Source organism: Giraffa tippelskirchi, chromosome 11 (genome assembly GCF_054371585.1).
Source record: "Giraffa tippelskirchi isolate mGirTip1 chromosome 11, T2T-mGirTip1v1.2.pri, whole genome shotgun sequence".
Taxonomy (NCBI): domain Eukaryota; kingdom Metazoa; phylum Chordata; class Mammalia; order Artiodactyla; family Giraffidae; genus Giraffa; species Giraffa tippelskirchi.
In genome coordinates this window covers 120717308-120724864 of record NC_137285.1, presented here as the reverse complement: position 1 = coordinate 120724864, position 7557 = coordinate 120717308, and the positions used below count along the sequence as shown (strand labels likewise).

The window sequence follows — 7557 nt, the reverse complement described above, 5'->3', positions numbered from 1 at the left end:
ATAAAGGAAATAAATCTGAATTTACAAGATCTACTTAATGTCAGTTAATGACAGTCTGAAACAAGAAAGATGGATATAAACATGAAGAAAACAAACACATTTACTTGATTTCACGGAATTTTTTAAAAGAAAATGAAAGGTTTAAAAAGCAAGTGAATACCAACAACAAACCCTAGAATTATATTTATGTGTTGGTCCCAATCTGAAATAACTGAGGACAATGTACATAAAAATCTGAGATTCATGAAGAATTTTCTCTGACTAATCAATATTGATAATTGCTGATTTTATGTTTACTTTCCATTTTGATTCCTGGGTCGGGAAGATCACCTGGAGAAGAGCATGGCTAGCCACTCCAGTATTCTTGCCTGGAGAAATCCGTGGGCAGAGTAGTCTGGGAGGCTACAGTCCATGGGGTCACAAAGATTCAGACACCACTGAGTGACTAATGCTTTCACTTTCACTTTTCCACTTCTAAAGTCCTAGAACTTCATTGTAATTTATTGTGAGATGGACTACAGAATCATTTCATTAACAGCAAAATACAAACTATGCTACGCAGAGACCATTTCAAAATGATGTCCAGTATAATTATGCTCAGAGAATGCAACTTAAAAATATATTTGTTTTTCTCTTAGGAAAATATGTCTACATCTCCTAAAGTCTCCAATAGCTCTAAATTCCAGATCTCTGAGTTCATCTTGATGCGATTCCCAGGAATTCACAGCTGGCAACACTGGCTTTCTTTACCATTGGCGTTACTTTACCTCTCAGCAATTGGTGCTAATATCCCCATCTTCATCACCATCTTCCAGGACCCTGCTCTTCAGCAGCCCATGTACCACTTCTCAGGCATCCTGTCTGTGTTGGACATGGTTCTGGCCGCCACTATCATGCTCAAGATTCTAGCCATTTTCTGGTTTGATTCCAAGGTCATTAGCCTCCCTGAATGTTTTTTCTCAAATTTATGCCTTTCATTGCTTTGTTGGCATGGAGTCTGGTATCTTCCTCTGCATGGCTTTTGATAGATACATAGCTATTTGTCATCCTCTTCGCTATCCATCAATTGTCACCAATCCTTAATCTTCAAAGCTACCTTGTTCATGGTGCTTCAGAGTGGCTTGTTTGTCATTCCAGTACCTGTGCTTGCTGCCCAGCGTAATTATTGCTCCAGGAATGAGATTGAGCATTGCCTATGTTCTAGTCTTATAGTCACTAGCCTGGCTTGTGATGGCAGGAGGCCAAACAGCATTTGCCAAATGGTTTTGGAATTAGGAATGGGGAGTGATCTAAGTCTTATAATATTGTCATACACTTTGATTTGCACTTTGTACTTAGACTGAACACAACTGAAGCTGCATCTAAAGCACTGAGCACTTACAGCTCTCATCTCATCTCATCCTCTTGTTTTATACAGTTGTTGTAGTGGTTTCAGTAACTCACCTGCCAGAGACAAAAGCTACTTTGATTCCAGTTCTACTCAATGTGCTGCACAACATTATGCCCCCTACCCTCAACCCTATGGTGTATTCACTTAGGACTAAGGAACCTAGGGCAGGCTCCCAAAAGGGGTTTCGTTTGAGTTTAGAAAAGAAAGTAAGGCACCTGAGACCCTCTCCATGTTGTATAGGTACTTCAACATCTTTAAGAGTAGATATTAGACATTCAGAGATGATGGGAAACGTGAATGCCTTTGAGATACCTTTCTCGCATTTTCATATAAACAACCGTGAAATTACTTGAAAGAAAAAAAAAGCCTTCACAGTAGCTCCAAATTATGGACAAGAGCTAAATATATGTGAGGAAAAGAAACACTTTCTAACAAACAAATCAAATGAAATAAAAAAAACTGTAATTAACGATTTAGCTCTTTCCCCTAAAATAAATAAGATATAATAATGTTATACACACACATATACATTTGCAATCAAATAAATAAAAGTGAATGGGATGTGAATTACAAATATTGCCTGTTTGCTGATAGCTGTGACTTGGGAGCAAAGTCAATCTGGCTGAACAAGCATCATTCCAGTAATATGAATGCAGATGCAGTGAGAGAATATACTTCAGACAAGAAAAGCCCAACTGAACTATAATGAGGGTTAGGGAGAATATGGCTAGATGACCAGACTGAGGAGAAAGTTGTAGATCAGTAGATGAATGCATGAGAGAGAGAGGGTGAAAGAGAGCAATATTCAGAATGATCATTATCTTGCTCCATTTGTTTCTCCACATCTGCTCTCTGCCCTTTCTATACTGTTCTGTGCCCTAGAAGTCTGAAGCTCATATACCATATGACCCAGTGTCCTTTGTTGTCTAGCATTCAGTTGGACTGAGCTCACTGGCAGGCGATTACTGTTCACGAGGAGAAAGAGTTTGGGTTATTTTTTCTTTTACTCTTAGCCTGCTTTGACATCAGGGCTCTGATGTGTCCCTTAAGGTCTTGCCTTGCCGACCATCTGCTTCGGCTACAGTTCTTATGGTTTTTACTCAAGAACAGTTTTTTTTTTTTTCTCTCTTTTCCCCTTATGGGCAAGTGAGTGATCTAGTTCTTATGATCTTAGCTTCTGGATACCCAACCAGCCAATCCTAAAGGAAATCAACCCTGAATATCCACTGGAAAGACTGATTCTGAAGCTGAAGCTTCAATACTTTGGGCACCTGATATGAAGAGCCAATTCATTGGAAAAGACCCTGGTGCTGGGAAAGACTGAAGGCAGGAGAAGGAGACAACAGAGGACGAGATGGTTGGATGGCATCACTGACCCGATAGACATGAGTTTGAGCAAGCTCCGGGAGATAGTGCGGGACAGCACTGTGTGCTGCAGTCTATGGGATCGCAGAGTCGAACACGACTGAGTGACTGAACAACAATCCAGTATTCATTGTTTTCACACAAACTTGCATTTTTTAATATTCATTTAGAGGCTGACAAAGAGAAAACCCAATGTTCCACGCACTCATAAAACTATGTTCTTTAATAATAACATATTTCAGAGCGTTAAAATAATTTAAGTAAACATATGCTTGATATTTTCAATAAAGATACGAAAAGATGGTATTTCTGTTAAATAACAATGACACCATCAAAGTACGATGAGAGAAAACAAAAATTACATGTTATTCCAGCAGAGATAACCTACACATTACAGTCTAACAGAATTTAAATGTCAAGAATTTATGCAAGAGTAACAGTGAGGATTTTCAAAGGTGTTAAAAAGATGAAGAAAAATTTATGAGAAGCAGTAAGAAGTCCAGACCATGAATTTTCAAAATAACCCATTAATTTTGTTACAAAAAAGAAAATCAATCAGCTGCAGAGATTTTGAGCAGCAGAAGTTGTCTTGGTGTGTTGGTCAGAGGCTGCTGGGCCAGAACTGGTGCTCTGTGATGCTACATCCTGAGCAGTTCTGAAAGCTGTTTTTACCCAACTTATCTACAGAGTTGTCCATCTTTAGCGGCATTTTAATGTCATAGATCTTCTTAAAATGGGCAAGATGATTCCCACTCAGTTTTGATGCACTCAAAGAGTCATTTGCAGTAGTTGACCTCAATAGCAATGGGTTCATTTGTGACTATGAACTCCTTATGCTGAAGGGCCTTACCAGGATATTAAATGAGAGAAATTGTGCAAAATTCTATGTTGGATAGTAACTTTTTGAATAAGTATGGGAAGATATGTTTTGAAAAATTTATTTGTGTTTTCCAAGAGGTAAAAAGTAGTGATAATTGATAAAATCTCCCACAAAGCAATTAACAGGGAAGAATGGATTTGCACTCAGGATCTTCAGAGCTGCCAGTGAAGGAATCAGTTTATGCTCTCCTTCTAAATCGCTTCCCTTTACATTGGCCTGTATTTTATCTCTATGTATCATTTTCTCTGTTAGAATGTCCTTCTCTTGGAACTTGTTTAGATGATTAGATATGAATATTATTAGAGAGTAATTTTGATTGCCATCCAGTGTTCTATTTTTTATCCTAGAACTCTGGTCAGAGGGTATGTGGATATGGGTGTCCTTTGCTTATCATTATAGCAGTAAAAATTTGCCAACATCACTATGGAGAATATAATGCAAGCTCTTTATAGTCTTTAATTCTTAAAATCAATGGATTTTTACAATATTCTATCTGCCTGATCCTTTTCCTTCCTTTAACAATATTTTGTTACATTAAATAAGTGCAGATTTTTCTACTTTTTAAAAGGGAAAAGTAATTATAATTAAAAACATACAATTATGTACGAAGTTGGAGGAGGACATGGCCACACACTCCAGTATTCTTGCCTGGAGAATTCCATGGACAGATGAGCCTGGCAGACTCAGTCCATGGGGTCACAAAGAGTCAGACATAACAGAAGCAACTTGGCACGGCATGTAAAAAGTAAGTGAAAATGTATGTTATAGAGAAAAAAGAGTACCTTAAACGTGCATTTTTCTCTCATACCCAAAGTGTAAACAATTGACATAATTTCTCCAAAATACTTGATTTGATACTCGTTTATTTGTTTTAAAACTTTGTCATCAAACTCTCTTCAAATCTGAAATGGTGTTGAACATGACACTTTTGAGGCGAGACTATGCTCAAACACGATAGAGCAGTCAAGTATGCTGCATGTACGTGTGTGCTCAGTCGCTTCAGTCGTGCCTGACTCTTTGCAACCCCATGGACTACACTGTCCATGGAATTCTCCAGGCAAGAATACTGGAGTGGGTTGCCATTTTCCACTCCAGGTTATCTTCCTGACCAGGGATCTAACCCAGGTCTCACCACTGCAGCAGATTCTTTACCATCTGAGCCACCTGGTATATGTAGGACCTAATGTACTCTTGCACTGTCAAGCTGTTAGCTGTGGTTTTCAAGATCATGATGTCACTCTAACTCTAAAATGTGAGGTAACTTGGTAACAATGCATTACTTCAAAATAAAGGGTTTATGTAATAAAGAAAAGAAAGTCAAGCAAATATATTAAAGGTATAATGAACATTTATTCTACACAAATATAGACTCTTGAGACTGCAAATCAAGAAGGTTTCTTTTGGTTTTAGGAAGCAGAATCTCCCTTAAACCAACATCAACCAAAAGAATGTGACTTAGGAGGGTACAGAGGCTTATCACAGAAGCCAGGGAGAAAGGGAAACTGGGCTTCCCAATACAGAAATTTGAATTCCAGTACTAAGTATTTTCTGCCTTTGAGCAGCATGGCCTCTTACCTTCTCTATGCCTGTGAGAGAGACAGAAAAAGAGAACTGGCCCAACATTCTCTTCATGTCGGTTAGTTTTCTCTACTTCTCTATGCATGTGGCCAGGGGCACATTCAGGTTTCCTAGATTCTGAAGCACATGCAAATTTAAGGATCCACTTAAAAATTAACCACAAAATAAATATTTACTTAGAATTAAGAAAGAATTAATAACACAAATTTAATAGCTGAAATTCCACATATACCACAGAATCCTGAAAAATGTAATTAATTTATTACCAGGTAAATATCAATAACAAAATTTAGGTATAGATTTTACTGATACAATTTCATGTTTATAGGGTGGCTGTAAAAGCAAAACTGGTTCCAAATAGGAAAAGGAGTACATTATTGTATATTGTCACCCTGTTTATTTAACTTATATGCAGAGTACATCATGAGAAACGCTGGGCTGGAAGAAACACAAGCTGGAATCAAGATTGCCAGGAGAAATATCAATAACCTCAGATATGCAGATGACACCACCCTTATGGCAGAAAGTGAAGAGGAACTAAAGAGCCTCTTGATGAAAGTGAAAGAGGAGAGTGAAAAAGTTGGCTTAAAGCTCAACGTTCAGAAAACTAAGATCATGGCATCTGGTCCCATCACTTCATGGCAAATAGATGCGGAAACAGTGGAAACAGTGCCAGATTTTATTTTTTTGGGCTCCAAAATCACTGCTGATGGTGATTGCAGCCATGAAATTAAAAGACGCTTACTCCTTGGAAGGAAGGTTATGACCAACCTAGATAGCATGTTTAAAAGCAGAGACATTACTTTGCCAACAAAGGTCTGTCTAGTCAAGGCTATGGTTTTTCAGGTAGTCATGTATGAATGTGAGAGTTGGACGGTGAAGAAAGCTGAGCGCTGAAGAATTGATGCTTTTGAACTGTGGTGTTGGAGAAGACTCTTGAGAGTCCCTTGGACTGCAAGGAGATCCAACCAGTCCATCCTAAAGGAGATCAGTCTTGGGTGTTCATTGAAAGGACTGATGTTGAAGGTGAAATTCCAATACTTTGGCCACCTCATGCGAAGAGTTGACTCATTGGAAAAGACCCTAATGCTGGGAAGGATTGGAGACAGGAGGAGAAGGGGACGACAGAGGATGAGATGGTTGGATGGCATCACCGATTCGATGGACATGGGTTTGGGTAAACTCCGGGAGTTGGTGATGGACAGCGAGGCCTGGCGTGCTGCGATTCATAGGGTCGCAAAGAGTCAGACATGACTGAGTGACTGAACTGAACTGAAAAGCAAAACAAGTTCTGCATATTCTTTCACAGATTCACCAATAGGTTGCATTTTGCACCAATTTTTAAAAAAATTTTTCTCTTTCCATTTGTATGTGTGTATATTTATATACTATTTTTTTTTTCTTGAGCAATTTTGAAGTTGGAAAGACTGTGATTGTTTACTTTTACAAATTTTAGTGTGTATTTCTAAGAATAAAGACATTTACTTGTATAACCATAACACATACGACAGAATCAGGTAAGTTATGCTGATACTTTACAATAATCTAATCCACTCTACACATCCAAATTTTGTCATTGGTCTTTATGATGTCATTTGTAGCAAATCTTTCTAGGTTTGGGATAAAATCCCAAACATTTTAGTTGATTGCTCTATGTTTTCATTTTGATACAAAATTTCCTTGTATTACTTTGATCTTTATATTTTATAAGAGATATGGTAGGCATTTGCAAAACATCCCTAGATTTGGGATTGATTGGTGTTTCCTTATAACTAGTGTGGTGGCCTTGGACATGTGCCTTCAAGAGAAGCTGATTTGTGTAGCCCTGTTGATGACAGCCGACTGCTGCACCTTTGAACCTGCCATGACACTCACACCAAGATCGTGCTTCCCTTGGCTGTTCCCAGACAAGACTGAACAAAGTAGAGGAACTTGAGCTAGGTCCTTCCTGCCAAAAATGGAACTTTTCTAATGATCCAACTTTGCTTGTGGACTCCCTTGTAGCCTGGTTGAGACATTCTCAGAGCTGCCTTAAAGATCTAAAGTACCTAAAATTAGTGATTGTCCTTATCCTATTTTGGTTTAATTCTCCAGTCTAGCCCTTGCAGAAAAAAAGATAGATCCTGGAGAATGGCTGTAAGCTACTGAAAGTTCAATCAAGCAGCAGCCGCGGTTGCAATTGCAGGGTCTGAGATTGTATCTATGTTAGAACAGATTAATAAAGTCCCAGGTACTTGGTATGCAGCAACTGATCTGGTAAATGAATTATTTACTGTTTTAATAAAAATGGGGGGATCAGAAATAGTAATGATTCAAGTGGAAAATGCAACTGTACTCATTTAGA

At 38.3% G+C, this 7557-nt stretch overlaps 1 pseudogene; it reads left to right on the top strand.

Annotated features, from left to right (window-relative positions):
- The first annotated feature begins 644 nt into the window (after window positions 1–644).
- Window positions 645–1743, top strand: LOC145525264 (olfactory receptor 56B1-like; annotated as a pseudogene).
- The last annotated feature ends 5814 nt before the right edge of the window (window positions 1744–7557 follow it).